Raw genomic sequence first — 15,452 nt, forward strand, 5'->3', positions numbered from 1 at the left:
CCTACCCTGCTCATGCTCTCTCTCTCTCTCAAAAATAAATAAATATTAAAAAAAAAAAAAGGAGCAAACTGTAACGTAGATGGAAAGGAAAAAGAGGAGATAGCTTTGCCCTGTGCAGTGGTTGCACCTGCAAAATAAGATCACTACAAGAGTTGCCTGTGGCTAAGAAAATTGTAGAAATACATACAGGGCACTGGAACTATTCAAACAATATGTTGTGTGGGGAAGAAAAGGAAAAAGACCTTCAAAGATTATAGAAAAATAGGTACCAAAACCTTTAGGAAACTCAGCGGGCTATATAAAATTCTAGTCCAAGTTCATTCCTGAGTTGTCTTCTGGGTAACATGAGTCAGAAAGCAGTAGGCTGTGATAATATTATATAATAGCTAACTCACAGAGATGTCAAAATTGAAGAAAAAAAATTGCCTGGAGCAAAGTCCCTCCTGGACATTGGCTAAAAGTGAACAACCAGGTCTACAACCATAAGAAACAAATGACTGGAAAATATGACTGAATGGGAAATTGCCAAAACTTTCCTAGGTAGTAATTTAACAATCTTGGAAGTGTGGTTTGTCTCCTGTTAGAGCAACAGTGGAGGATAGTCAAAAGAATAATACCAGATACAGACACTTTGCCTGAGAAATCTATGCTAGAGAATATTCTCTTTGGAGAATGTTTTGAATTTGGCAAAAAATCACAAAAACTTGTTTTTTTATAACATTTTTTTAAGTTTATTTACTTTAAGAGAGAAAGAGCACGGGGGGAGGGGCAGAGAGAGGGAGAGAGAGAGAGAGAGAGAGAGAGAGAGAGAGAATCCCAAGCAGGCTCTGCACTGTCAGTGTGGAGTCAGGTGTGGGGCTTGCATTCACAAATTGTGGGATCATGACCTGAGCCGAAATCTAGAGTCAGATGCTTAACCGACTGAGCCACCCAGGCACCCCTATAACAAAATATTTTTAAATGATGGTTTTGTCTTTCTATTAATAGACTCACCTAAAGCACATGATGATTACCCCACAAAAAAAGATTGAAGAATTCTTCAGAGCATTTTTAAATAAATCCTATTCTCCTTTGCTCCTTTTGCTTTATAGGTTTTAATATAGTAATTAGATATTCTAAATCATGTGGTGCATAGACTTTTTCTATTTAACTTTTTAGTTTGAAAAAAAGTTTTTTTAATTTTTTTATGTTTATTTTTGAGAGAGACAGACAGAGTGTGAGCAGGCAAGGCACAGAGTGAGAGAGAGGGAGACACAGAATCCGAAGCAGGCTCCAGGCTCTGAGCTGTCAGCACAGAGCCTGACACGGGGCTCCAACCCTCAAACTGTGAGATCATGACCCGAGCTGTAGTTGGACACTTAACCGACTGAGCCACCCAGGCGCCCCTATTTTGAAAAATTTCAATCATGAGGTGCCTATCTAACTCAGTCAGGAGAACATGCAACTCGATCTCCGGGTTGTAAGTTCGAGCTCCACATTGGGTATAGAGATTACTTAAAAACAAAATCTTAAAAAAAAAAAAAAAATTCAATCATGTAAAAATAGAAAAAAGGTCTTATGACTACACTTTCAACAATTATCAAGGTTTTGCTGTTCTTAGTTCATCTAGTCCACCTTTTTTCTGAGGAATTTTTTTTTTTACTCTTACAAAAATTTATTTAATAAAACAGTTTAATATAAAAATTATGCACTCCCCCAAAAAATGTATGCAGCCATTTCCATATCATAGTAAAACTGGCTCATTGGAGAGGAGACGTGTGAAAGCAATTGATTTCTGTAGTGAATAAGCCTTTGTTTAAATTCATTCTAAGGCTTCTAACATGATGATACTATTTCCTCATATTACCACCTTTCCAGTATTGTTCTGTTGCCCACTAACTGCCATCTCGATGCATTCATTTATCACAAGTTTCATAAAGCTGTCAAATTCCTCAATATTCCTTGGACACATGTGCCCCTTTTTAATTTCAATTACAGCTTCTTGGCCCTAAATTTTTCAACTTGGGAAGGTAAGCTTTGTTCGTGATATTACTTGACAAGATCAAAGATGCATTGAAACAGAATTCATGGCCTCCCCCATGCTCCCATGGCAAGCCCATTAATATTTTAAAATAAATCCGAGACATCATATTATTTCATTGGTATATACTTCTCTAAGTATCTTTAACAGATTAGGACCTTTTTTTTTTTAATATACCACAATATCAATGTCATACCTACAAAGTTAATGGTAATTTCTTTATGTAGTCTAATCCTTAGTTCGTATTCAATTTCTGCCAATTGTGTCAAAAAAAATTTTTTTAAAGAGTTCATGACTTCACGGATTGCCTGGGCAGCTGAGTCAGTTGAGTGACCGACTCTTGATGTTGGCTTAGGTCATGATCCCAGGGTTGTGGGATCGAACCTGGCATCCAGCTTAAGATCTGTGGGGCTTGCTTGCTTAAGATTCTCTCTCTTTTTGCCCCTCTCCCCTGCTCATGCTTGCTCTCTCCTCTCTAAAAAAAACAAAAACAAAAACAAAAACACTTGGTGACTTCAAATCAGGATCCTAACAAAATCCACATATTTCATTTAGTTGATACATCTTTAGCTCTTTGTTGATTTTGCCTTCCCCTCACGCCAACATTGTCATGCCATTTTGTTGAAGAGACCAGGTTATTTCTCCTATAGAATTTTCCACTTTTGGCTGATTGCATTTTTATGGTATTATTTAGCATATTCCTTTCTCCTCCATATGTTCTGTAAACTAGATCTAGATCTAGAGGCTACGTTTGATTCAGGTTTTATTTATTTTTTTGGCAAAACACTTCTCCAGTGGGGATGCAGTGTACTTTCTATTGCATCACACCAGGCAGCACGTAATGTCTAGTTGTCTTAATTTTTGTAATGCACTAATCTTGATCAGCTTGATCTAGCTTTGTCAGCCCTAGCTAGCTAGCTAACTTTCTTTTAACAAATATATTATGTTCCACCCTCAGTAGTTCCTCCTCAGCGTGGGATCTGTCCTACAAAAGAGCTTGTGCTAGGTGTTGCCTGCCCTTTAGTGTCCTGGATGGGACCTTTCCTTGTACTCATTGGCAAAAGAGACCCTGCCAGGACTCCTCCCAGTTCTCACAGTGGTTCTTAGATTCACTTCTGGGTCTCTCATTTCTTTTTTTTGGGGGGGGGGGCGGGGGGAAGCCTCTCACTTCAAATGGGGGAGCGGGGTCCCTTCCTTTGGATGAAGACTTGGCAATTTCTGGATTCTTTTTCTCTTTTGACCCTTACAAGACCACAGTTTCAAACCTCCACTCTAGCCAGCACAGTTGGGGTCACCCAGTTTTTGTTGCTAAGTGTAGTTTGACTCTACCCATTAGAGTTCTAGAGTTCCAGGGGTTGTTTTTCACCTGATTTTTGGTAAAGATGTTGCCTATAGACTTGTGGGTTTTTTCCCCCATCTTTGCTGCTATCACCATTTTTTTCTGAGGGCATCCTGGGAGCTCCCAAAACTACCCTGCTGCTATCACCACTCCCTTGCCTGTCTACACTCTTGGCATTTTAAAGTTTAAATTGCCTGCTACTTAACCTAAAGTTAATACAGCCTGCTACTGAAATAGTTTCATTGGACCACTACTAAAGTATTCGAGACATTTTTGCTCTTCAAGGATTGTGAGATATTTAAGCGAGTATAAATTCAAGTATGAATATCCTTGGGGCAACAGTTGGGCCAGCTCTTGTCTGACAACTTTAATATCCTATGTACATTTTCAGTGGGAACTATAACATGTTGCTATCCCTTATTGTGCAATTCAGAAAAGCAAAAGGTGCTCCTGGGCAAAGGGCAGCCAAGCAGGCTACCTGAAAAGCCCTGCATTCACTCTGATATTTGATCTGAATGAGAATGATACTAAATTCAGATACGTGTCTGCAAACTTGCCTTGGACAGCATTTGCTGGGTATGTTTTATTTATTGGAAGTAGAAAGGGAGATTAGCTGAACTCACTAAGAGGGCAAATCAGACGTAGGAATTTTGGAAGTTTAGGTCTAATTACAAATGTTAAGCACGCTGTTGTAAATGTACTAATATGAGTTTTACTGTCCTAAATTTGCACATTATCTGCCTGAATCATTTTAGGCTCCATGTTGAGCTCAACTAAAAGCAAATAATCTGTTAGAATTGCACCTTTTGTGTTTTGCTCCAGGATCAGAATCAAACTGCCAAAATATGCACGTTAGCCAGTTAAAGGTTTTGTACAGAGAGTACAACCGGCTCGAGTGAGATTTACACTAGTGAATGAAGAGTGAAATTGTGCATCCCTGGTCATATTACTGCCATCACTGCATTACTGGTGTCTTGAGGCAAACCTGGAGGTAAAGAGCAGTGGATAGGAGCACAGACTCTGGAGTCAGACTAACCAGCCTTGAGTCCTTTCTCCACTGTTTTACTGGGTGACCTTTGGCAAGTGACTAAGTTTGCACACCTATAAAGTAGAAATAAAAACTACTATGAGGATTAACTGAATGTAGGTAAAATATTCAAAACAGCACCTGGCTGTTTAGTAAGTACTGTGTTAAGTGTTTTCTACTATTTTTATCTCCCCTCATGAGTTAGTTTGTTGGGTCATGTTCACACATCATATTCCAAAGAGTGAATACTGCCTTTCAGGATACAGCTGAGAAGGTCTCTCATAACCACCATCAAATATTGGGAGCATTAATTACTCATTTGTGGTGGCTGTGTCACTAATGAAAAAGATAGATCCTGTTGGGTAAGTAAACTGATCCCCAAACTGAAGCTTAATGCAGTAATTTTTGTGTTTCATTGCTTCTTCTGTTCAGAGTGATGATCTGCAGAAAGAATTTGTTATTGGAGCCATAATTTTCCACATGATATCTTCAGGCCCTGAAATTATTGATAGAGATTCTGATATGCTTGATTTTAACTCAGGACATACTTTATGTAATTAAGAAGCTCTTGAAGTAAGAGCTTTAACACATACCTACAATTTCATAGTACGATTTTCTTGTATATTTTTTAGAAAAAATTCACAGAGTAACTAATTTTTCCTTAAGTAATGTGAACATTAGATTAAAAAAAATTTACAGTGTTGAAACACATTATTTGGAGATAAATTATAGAGTGATTGTTTTATATAAGCATTTTCCATAATTCCAGTATAGTATTTAAATTCAATGTGTAGTCAACTTCTCAGAGATACATTTTGTGTAAAGTGAGATTCCTTTGTATCCCAGTGATGTTTTGTTTTTTCTTTATTTGACACAAAACGATAGGAACATCAGCAAATCAAATTTTAATTCCAAATTGCTTTAGTTTGATTTGAATTTAAAATCTGTAACATTGCACTTGACCCTTTAAGAGCACTCCATAGGCCTGTCATTCAAATCCTAATGCGATGCTGTTAGATGACTACGCTTCAGAAGGACAAATGTATAAGAAAAGTCTGTCTTTGTATAGCTTTCACAGTTTTCATTGGCAGTCAGATGCCCAGCAAGAATTAACAAGACCTATCTAACTTAAGAAATACAGAAGTTATGGGGCACCTGGGTGGCTCAGTTGGTTGAGTGGCTTACTTCATTCAGTTCAGGTCATGATCTCACGGTTCGTGAGTTAGAGCCCCACTTCAGGCTCTGTGCTGACAGCTCAGAGCCTGGAGCCTACTTTGGATTCTGGGTCTCCCTCTCTCTCTCTCTGCCCATCCCCGATTGCTCGCTCGCTCTCTCTCTCTCAAAAAATAAACATTAAAAGATTTTTTAAATAAAAGAAAGAAGTTCAGAAGTTAGGGGCACCTGGCTGGCTCAGTCAGTAGAGCATGCAACTCTTGATGTCAAGGTTGTGAGTTTGAGCCCCTTGTTGGGTGTAGAGATTACTTACATGAGAGAAAGAAAAGAAAAGAAAGAAGTTAAATTTATCAGAATCCAGAATATCTGGTTTGAAATATTTCCAGTTTGAGGGGGAAACTTGATAACCATTTTATAGGAATGGGAAGAAATATGTAGTAAACTCAGTTATCTTCTCAAGCTTCTCCTTACAACACATTATAATATCAGAATAGCAAGTCCTGGGAGGATCCCAGCCATGAGACCTCTAGATCTCTGCTCTGCACTAACTCTTCTCTAAAACTAAGATACTGGATGTCTTTCTTAGTCCAAAAATCCGATAAAGATTTTTAGTCATTAAGCACAAGTACTTAATTTGTGTGGCTAATTTTAACCAAAACAATTTATCTTCTTCTTATTTTTTTAACATTTATTTATTTTTGAGAGAGTGTGCGCACACACACAAGTTGAGGAGGGATGGAGAGAGATGGAGACCAAGGATCCAAAGAGGGCTGGGCGATGAAGGCACAGGGCCTGATATGGGGCTGGAATTCACGTACCAGGGGATCATGCCCTGAGCCCAAGTCAGCGCTTGGCATTTAAACTACTGAGCCACCTAGGCACCCCGGAACAATTTAGAATAAGATTACCCACACAATGGTATTTCTTCACTCTTTTTAACCCATGCCCATGTTTTGTCAAAATAAAATGTGTTCCCTATTTTAATGTTATTATAAATTTCAAAATAAATTACCCTCCACATAAAACTAAATAGAAGAAAGATAATTTTAGAAGAAAAAACTTAGATTTCAAAAGATAAATACTGTTATCTCTATTGCATGTAGTAATGGGAAGGTTGAGTCCCATTATTTGAGCCATTATTATGAGTCTCATTATTTGTCCCAAAGCAGCTTTTCTATCCAAAGAAGAGTGGAAGGTAAGATAACAACAACAACAACAACAACAACAACAACAACAACAGGCTCATGTGAACTGCAGCCAGTATCAATTTGTATCTTTAAACTGTACAATACCTCCCACCACCACCAGACCTGGTAGTCAATACCTCTCTGGCAGATGACTGATGGGGAGTCTATTCTCAATCCCTCCATCCCCCACTACACACACACACACACACACACACACACACACACACACACACACACACACATGACTAATGAGTAAAAATAAAACAAGTACTTTCAAACAGACAATGTAATGGTCTATTTATAGTACATAAATCCTCATCCTCAGTTTTTGAAATATGACTTTTCTCCCCCTGCCTGAATCATGTTGCTGTAAAGACCTTACAGTTCACCCTCTTATTTAGGATAGGAAATCTGATACTTGAACATCTCCAAAAATACAATATCTACCCTTTTCAGTAAAACTGCTAGCTTATCTCTGATTGATTTATTTATGTATGTTTTAAAGTTACAAATAACCACACTTACTTAAACTTGTATGTTGGACCGAATTTGATGAGATTTCTAAAAAAAATTTTCATTATTGAAGTATAGTTGACAATGTTACATTAGTTTCAGGTGTACACTATAGTGATTCTACAATTCTGTATAACTTAGCGCTAGTGCTCACTGTGATAGGTGTACTTGGTGAGACTTTTTGATCAATTTACCAAAATGCCTTTAGAACAAGATTTTAGGGTCTAATGAAGCTTTAGAAATTTTTCAGATATATTCCTAGAAAAATGACAGACCAGAGTATTGAGGTTTATTCCCAAAGTACTTTTCTACAGAAATAGGAGCTTTGGGATTTCCACAAATCCTGAATTTGACTAAAATTTAACATTTTATTTATTTATTTTTTATGATTTTATTTATTTATTATTTATATCTTAAAGATATTTATTTATTGGGGCGCCTGGGTGGCTCAGTCAGTTAAGCATCCGACTTCAGCTCAGATTATGATCTCCCAGCTCATGAGTTCAAGCCCCACATCGGGCTCTGTGCTGACAGCTCAGAGCCTGGAGCCTGCTTCAGATGCTGTCTCCCTCTCTCTCTGCCCCTTCCCTGCTTGTGCTCTCTTTCTCAAATATAAACAAACATTAAAAATATATATTTATGTATTGTGAAAGAGAGAGAGCAAGAGCGAATGGAGTAGGGGCAGAGAGAGACAGACAAAATCCAAGGCAGGTTCCGTGCTTTCAGCATGAGAGCCGACGCGGGGCTCCATCTCACAAACTGTGAGATCATGACCTGAGTCGAAATCAACAGTCAGAGGCTTAATCGACTGAGCCACCAGGTGCCCCTAAGACTTTGTTTTTAAGTAATCTGTATATCCAACGTGAGGGCTCAAACTTTACAACCCCAAGGTCAAGAGTTGCACATTATACTGACTGAGCCAGACAGGTGCCCCAAAATTTAACATTTTAAAGCGTTTTAACTATTTTAAAAGCAAGTTTTATTTTTATTTTTTTAGTGTTTATTTATTTTAAGAGAGAGAAAGAGCACAATTGGGGTACAGGGGAGGGGGTGGGGCATCGGTGGAGAGAGAGGTAGAGAGAGAGAGAGAGAGAGAGAGAGAGAATGAATAGTCCATGCAGGCGTCTATTCCCAAGAACTGTGAGATCTTGACCTGAGCCAAAATCAAGAGTCGGACACTTAACCAACTGAACCACCCAGGCGCCCCTAAAACGAAGTTTTAAAAGCAGCACACGTGTAAATGTGTTAAATGCCAAATTACTCAAATGTAGTTGAGGTATTTCTTGAGTGACCCAGGGATTTAGCACAAAGGAAGAGTCTCCAGTGAAGCTACGGAAAATGTATTCTGGATCATAAAAAAGAGAGAGATTGGAGGAGAGGAATGGATGGAGAGAAAGGAAGAGTGGGTGACAGGTTTCCTAAAGTCAAATTTCAGTAGTCTTAGAACTGCAGCAGCAAGAATCTATTGGGAAGAATATCTAACCTACACTAGGGAGGAGGATGAGGAAGTTTTCAAAAAGGGGGGCTCTAAGTGCTGTACATTTCCTTCATGTCTTTTCATCCTCACAGTAACTCTGTGAGGCAGCTGTTATTATTCTTAGATGACAGATGGGAAAACTGAATCATTGAAGAATTCCAGTTAAATATGAAGCAAAGTAACTGTTTTAGTGTATAAAGAAAGAATATACAACATATTACAGACTCTGAGGGAGGTGATCCAAATTAGGTGAAAATCTGCTACTGACCAGTATTTCCTCTCATTTAAGGATGGAGACATTCCAAAACAGCTAACTTTGAGGCCTGTGGGAATCGATATGATGTGGCAAGTAGAATCTAGTAGTTTGTATTTCCATGTTGCCGATGTTTAGTCCATACTGATTAGATGCTGTCAACATGTCCACTTTGAAAAACAGTACATGTTTTAAAGAAATAACACATTTAGAAATGTCACAATAAATGAAACAATAGCTTAATTAGTTTGAGTTAACATTTATTTTCCAGTTGGATAATTTCAAAAATTATGTAACGCAGCTCAGCGTTCCTAAACAAACTTTTTATGTGTGACAGAAAGCAACAGATCTCTTAAAACTTGGGAAATAAGGCAAAGTAAAGATAGAGAATAAAAATTGCCCCTAATCCTACCATCCAGATTTAAGCAAAATGCATTTTTAGTATAATTACTTCCTTCTCTGGTTATTGCTGCATAGTAGCTCTGAACTTTATGTAATATACATGTACAATGATTTTTAGTAAGTTTACAAAGTTGTGCAAATATTTTCACACAAATAAATACAATATTAGAAGATTTTCATCATCCGTAAAAGAAACCCCATCCCTATTTTCCCCTAAACCTCTTCTTGCTCTAATTGACTACTACTGTGCTTTCTATCTGTATAAATTTGCCTTTGCTGGACATTTCAGATTAATGGAATCATTTAGTAGATAGTATTTTGTCTCTGGCTTCTTTCACTTAATGTTTTCAAGGTCCATCCATTTAGTAGCATGTCAAAGAAGTATTCTGTTGCCTTTTATTGCTGGGTCATTTTCCATTGTATGTAGATATACCATATTTTGTTTATCCATTCATTAGCTGGTGGATATTTGGGTTGTTTCCACTTTTTGGCTATTACGAATAATGCTTCTGTGAACATTCACGTGCAAGTTTTCTGCGGGTGTAGTTTCATTTCTCTTTGGGTTATACTTAAAAGTAGAATGGCTAGATTATATGGGAGATTTGTGTTGGAGTTTTTTAAAACTGCCAAATTGTTTTCCAAAGTGGCAGTAACATTTACTTTCCCATCAGCACTGCTTTGGGGTTCCAGTGCCTCTACATCCTGACCAGCACTCGTTATTTTCTCTCTTTTTGATTACAGCCACTCAAGTTAGGTGTGAAATGGTATCTTGTTGTGGTTTTAATTTGAATTTTCCTAAGGGTTAATGATGTTGAACATTCCTTCATGTACTTATTAGCAATTCGCATGTCCTCTTTGTTCACATGTACTTTCAAATTGTCCATTTTTTCAGTTGTGTTGCTTGTCTTGCTAGTAAGGAGTCTTTCATGTAAATACAAGTCCTTTATTAGATATATGAGTTGCAAATAATTTCACCCAGTCTGTGACTTTGCATTTTCTTAATGGTGTCTTTTGAAGTACAAATTTTCTAGTATAATAAAATCCAACTTATTAGGGGCTGGGTGGCTCAGTCGGTTAAGTTGGACACTTAACCGACTGATTCATGATCTGATTTTGGCTCAGATCATGATCTCTTCCTTCGTAAGATTGAGCCCCACATTGATTCTCTCTCCCTCTCTCCCTCTGTCTCAAAATAAATAAACTTAAAAAAAGTTTATCAATTTTTTTCTATTTACAGATTGTTCTTTTGGTCTCAAATCTGTTTCTTCTAAAGTTTATAGTTATGGGGCGCCTGGGTGGCTCAGTTGGTTGAGCATCTGACTTCGGCTCAGGTCATGATCTCGCAGTCCGTGCGTTCAAGCCCCACGTCAGACTCTGTGCTGATAGTTCAGAGCCTGGAGCCTGCTTCGGATTCTGTGTCTCCCTTTCTCCCTGCCCATCCCCTGCTCACGCCCTGTCTCTCTCTCTTTCAAAAATAAATAAACATAAAAATAATATTTAAACAACTTAAAAAAAGTTTTATAGTTTTACTTCTTATATTTAGGTCTGACCTATTTTGAGTTGATTTTGTGTCATGGTGAAATGTGAAGGACTAAATGCATTGTTGTAATTTCTTGAGGTTAAATGAAGTATTCTAGTCAACTACTAGTAAATTCTTTTTTTTTTAATGTTTATTTATTTTGAGAGAGAGAGGAAGTGGGAGAGGAGGAGGAGGGGAGAGAGAGAGAGAGAGAGAGAGAGAGAGAGAGAGAATCCCAAGCAGGCTCTGCACTGTCAGCACAGAGCCAAACACAGAGCTCCATCTCATGAACCGTAATATCATGACCTGAGCCAAAATCAAGAGTTGAATACCACCCAGGTGCCCTAGTCAGCTACTAGTGAATTCTTGACAAAAGAATGGTTGTCTGCTTCCTGGAAATGTCATTATATTCCAAAATATGTACAGCTTTGAGAGAGACCAGCTGAAGCCATGAGGGATGAGACCAGCTAGCCAGAGCACCTGATGAAACTGAGGACATTTGGGGTGACATGTCAAGACAGCTTGCCCCCTCAGGGTGCATGGGTGGCTCAGTCAGTTAAGTGTCTGACTCGTAGTTTCATCTCAGGTCATGATCTCGTGGTTTCGTGAGTTCAAGCCCCACATCTTGCTCTGTGCTGGCAACACGGAGCCTTTTTGGGATTTTCTCTCTCTCTCTCTCTCTCTCTCTCTCTCTCTCTCTCTGCCCCTCCCCTGCTCACACTGTCCCTCTCTCGAAATAAACTTAATTTAAAAAAAATAAAAGCTTGCCCCCTCAATCCAGCATTCTATGGTTTAAGAGCTATGACCGAATTAAAGAAATTATCATCACACCTGTGTTTCTGTTTACTCTGTTCCTTGCTGTCTTGTACCTGGTAAGCACTCAGTTCTTGTTATTTAGTCTAACTTGATGTTGAGAAAGGTGAACTTCATGACCTTGTAGGTGTGCACTTTAATGAGTCTTCTATGCTTTGCCACTCCATGTATGGTTCCTGCTCCAGACCTACTAAATCAGATTCTATATTTTAACAAGCTCCCCCAAGGGATTTGTGTGCTCATTAAATTTGATAAGCATTGGTCTATAGCAGAGCAGACTATAGCCGGCAGACCACATCCAGTTGCTGACTTTTATAAATAAAGTTTTCTTGGAACACGCTACACCCATGGCTTTACATATTATTTATATCATGTGGGCTGCTTTCATTCTGCAGTAGCAGAGTAACTAGTTGAGAGAGAGACCATATGGCCCTCAGAGCCTAAAATACTACCTGGCCCTTTGCAGGAAAAGCTTTTCTGAACCCTGAACTAGGGGAAAAGAAGGAAAGCTCCCAAATGGTGATGTGTGGCAGAAGAATTACTGGGAGTCAGAGGTTATCCAGGTCAGAACAGAGTTTGACCAAAGAGCAGACTAAGCCATTTATAGAACATATACCTTGACACACACACACACACACACACACACACACACACACATATCATCTATTAAAATTAGTATGCCTCTTAGGTAAAAGAAAATAGGAAAGCCTGAAGTGTAATTATTGAGAATGTTAATAAAAATAAACCTCATACCTAAATATCCTTAATATACTGATAAAAATTTAGATATTTAAGCAATAAGCAAATATAACTAATATAGCCAATATGACATAGACTTATACACACAGACACACCAACAAACAAACCCTCTTCACTCTAATACATGACCCCAAGATCAAGAGTCGCATTCTCTTCTGACTGACCCAACCAGGCACCCCTCTCTCCTTAAAAAAGAAATTTTTTTATTTAAAAAAAAATCTTAATGTTTATTTTATTTTTGAGAGAGAGAGAGAGAGAGACAGAGCACAAGTGGAAGGGGGGCAGAGGTGGGGGGAGACAGAATCTGAAGCAGGCTCCAGGCTCCGAGCTGTCAGCATACAGCCTGACACGGGGCCCGAACTCACCAACCGTGAGATCATGACCTGAGTTGAAGTCAGATACTCAACTGACTGAGGCACCCAGGCGCCCCCCCCCCCCAAATTTTTTTGAAATTTTATTTTAGAGAGAGAGCACATGGAAACAAGAGGGGCAAAGGGAAAGAAAGAGAGAGAGAGAGAGAGAGAGAGAGAGAGAGAATCTCAAGCAGGCTCCATGCTTAGTGCAGAGCCAATGGAGGGCTCAATCCCACAACCCTGGGATCATTAACTGAGTTGAAATCAAGACTTGGCAGCTTAACTGACTGAGCCACTCAGACACCCCTCTTATTTTTTTTAATGTTTATTTATTTTTGAGAGGAGAGAGAGAGAGAGTGCAAGTGGGGAAGGGGCAGAGAGAGAGGGAGACACAGAATCTGAAGCAGGCGCCAGGCTCCCCAGCTGTCAGCATAGAGCCTGATGTGGGGCTCAGGCCCACAAACCATGAGATCATGAACTGAGCTCAAGTCAGATGCTTACCTGAGTAAGCCACCCAGGCACCCCACCCCTCTCCTTTTTAAAGAGTAAGCTTTTTATTTGGAATCATTTTAGATTTATGAAAGAGTTGCAAAGATAGAGAATTTCTGAATACCAGACCCATTTCCTCTAATGTTGTCATTTCATCTTTGGTATATTTATCACATCTAAAAAACCAACATGGGCGGGTGCCTGGGTGGCGCAGTCGGTTAAGCGTCCGACTTCAGCCAGGTCATGATCTCGCAGTCCGTGAGTTCAAGCCCGGCGTCAGGCTCTGGGCTGATGGCTCGGAGCCTGGAGCCTGTTTCCGATTCTGTGTCTCCCTCTCTCTCTGCCCCTCCCCCGTTCATGCTCTGTCTCTCTCTGTCCCAAAAATAAATAAAAACGTTGAAAAAAAAATTAAAAAACCAACATGGGTAGCATTATTACTAACTTTCTAAGTTTGTTTGTTTATTTATTTGTAATCTCTACGCCCAATGTGGGGCTCAAATTTACAACCCCAAGATGAAGAGTTGCATCCTTTTCTGAATGAGTCAGTCAGGTGCCCCTCACCAATTTTTTATTAATGTCCTTGTTCTCTTCCAAGATACCACATTTCATGTGGTCACCATTATCTCCTTAATCTGCTGTGATCTGTAACGGTTTCTCACATTTCTCTTGTTTTTCCTGATCTTGACAGTTTTGGGAAATACAGGTCAGATATTTTTTAGAATGTCCTTTAATTTGGTTTTGTCTAATGTATTTTCACATGATTAGAATGGGGTTATGGGTTTGGGGAAGAACACCACAGAGATGAAATACTTTTCTCATCACCTCATATCAGGGGGACATGACGCCACTGATGATGTTAGCCTTCATCACTTGGTTGAGGTGGTGTGTGCCAGGTTTCTCTACTGTGAGGTTCCCGTTTTCCACTTCCATATGCTGTCCTTTGGAAGTGAGTCACTAAGTCCAGGTCACCTTCCAATGGGTGGGAGAAATTAAGCTCCCTGGAGGACTTCCTGGAGGAGAGAGTATCAACATACATACAGGTATCTCCTTCTATTAGTAAGATTTTGCTTTTAGGAAAGATCTACATTAGTACCTGTTGTCATTAACTGAAAGAAATCCAAAGAGCATTTCATGTTTATGACAAAACAGTGTCGAGCGTCCGTGTTGCAATGAGCAGTAACAAGGGCAGCACACCCCAAGCAGCAAGAGTGGCCCCACCAAGTTCCTTCCTTGGCAGCCACATTCCGCATGCCAGCCTCAAGCCACCAGAGCTTCGGACTGTGTCTCTGAGGATCCGTGCTTTCTCTCGATTTATTTTTTACATCCCTTAGGCATCAGAAAAACCTAAAAGGTGACTTTTTTGTGTCTGGGAATGCTCAAAATTTTTCCCATATACATTAATGGTAATTGCTTCTTTGCTTCACCACCGTTTCGGCTTAGTAAAGGTTTCCCAGGAACATTCTACTTTCGGATAGTTGGGGGAAACCTGTATGTGGGATTCTTCTGTCCTGTTTATTTATTTACTCAATCGTGTATTTATCAGTATGTACTCATGTGTACTTATTTTATACTTTGGGTAATAATCCGATACTGTTATTTGTTATCCAGATTGTTCCAGCTTTGTCTTCCAGATTGTCTGGTCTATCTCTTTTTTAACAGGATTTATTGAGATATAATTCACATACTATACAAGTCACCCATTTAAAGTATACAATTCAGGGGCACCTGGGTAGCCCAGGCAATTGAGCATCCGACTCTCGACTTCAGCTCAGGTCATGATCTCCCAGTTCCTTGGTTCGAGCCCTACGTTGGGCTCCCCGCTGACTGTGCAGAGCCTGTGTGGGATTCTCTCTTTCTCCCTCTCTCTCTCTACCCCTCCCACACACTCATGCCCTCTCTCTTTCTCTCTCTCAAATAAATAAAGTGTGCAATTCAATGGCTTTTATATACTCACACTTGTGCAACCATCACACCTCCCATCCCAAACTCCCATCCCTGGCAACCCTTCATCTACTTACTATCTCTAGAGATTTTCCCATTCTGGACATTTCATATAAATGGAATCATGCAATATATTTTCCTTGTGATTGGCTTCTTTCAGTTAGCAGAATGTTTCCAAGGTTCATCT

General features: G+C 39.3%; 1 protein-coding gene and 1 pseudogene across 8 annotated transcripts in view; one reads left to right on the forward strand and one right to left on the reverse strand.

Moving 5' to 3' along the window:
* AP4S1 (adaptor related protein complex 4 subunit sigma 1) overlaps positions 1-15,452 on the forward strand; it is a 50,496-nt gene that overhangs the window by 5,810 nt on the left and 29,234 nt on the right. The window contains exon 1 of one of the 8 annotated variants that reach the window (XM_045059765.1): positions 4,725-4,748. The exons of 6 other annotated variants lie outside the window; for them this stretch is intronic. The gene's annotated coding sequence lies outside the window, so the exon portion shown is untranslated. Of the gene's footprint in view, positions 1-4,724; positions 4,749-8,815; positions 9,082-15,452 lie in introns of those variants that run through there. One more of the 8 variants, XM_045059763.1, reaches the window with a different exon arrangement.
* On the reverse strand, positions 1,419-10,275 carry LOC109501109 (annotated as a pseudogene).

The sequence above is a fragment of the Felis catus genome, chromosome B3, assembly GCF_018350175.1.
Source record: "Felis catus isolate Fca126 chromosome B3, F.catus_Fca126_mat1.0, whole genome shotgun sequence".
NCBI lineage: Eukaryota > Metazoa > Chordata > Mammalia > Carnivora > Felidae > Felis > Felis catus.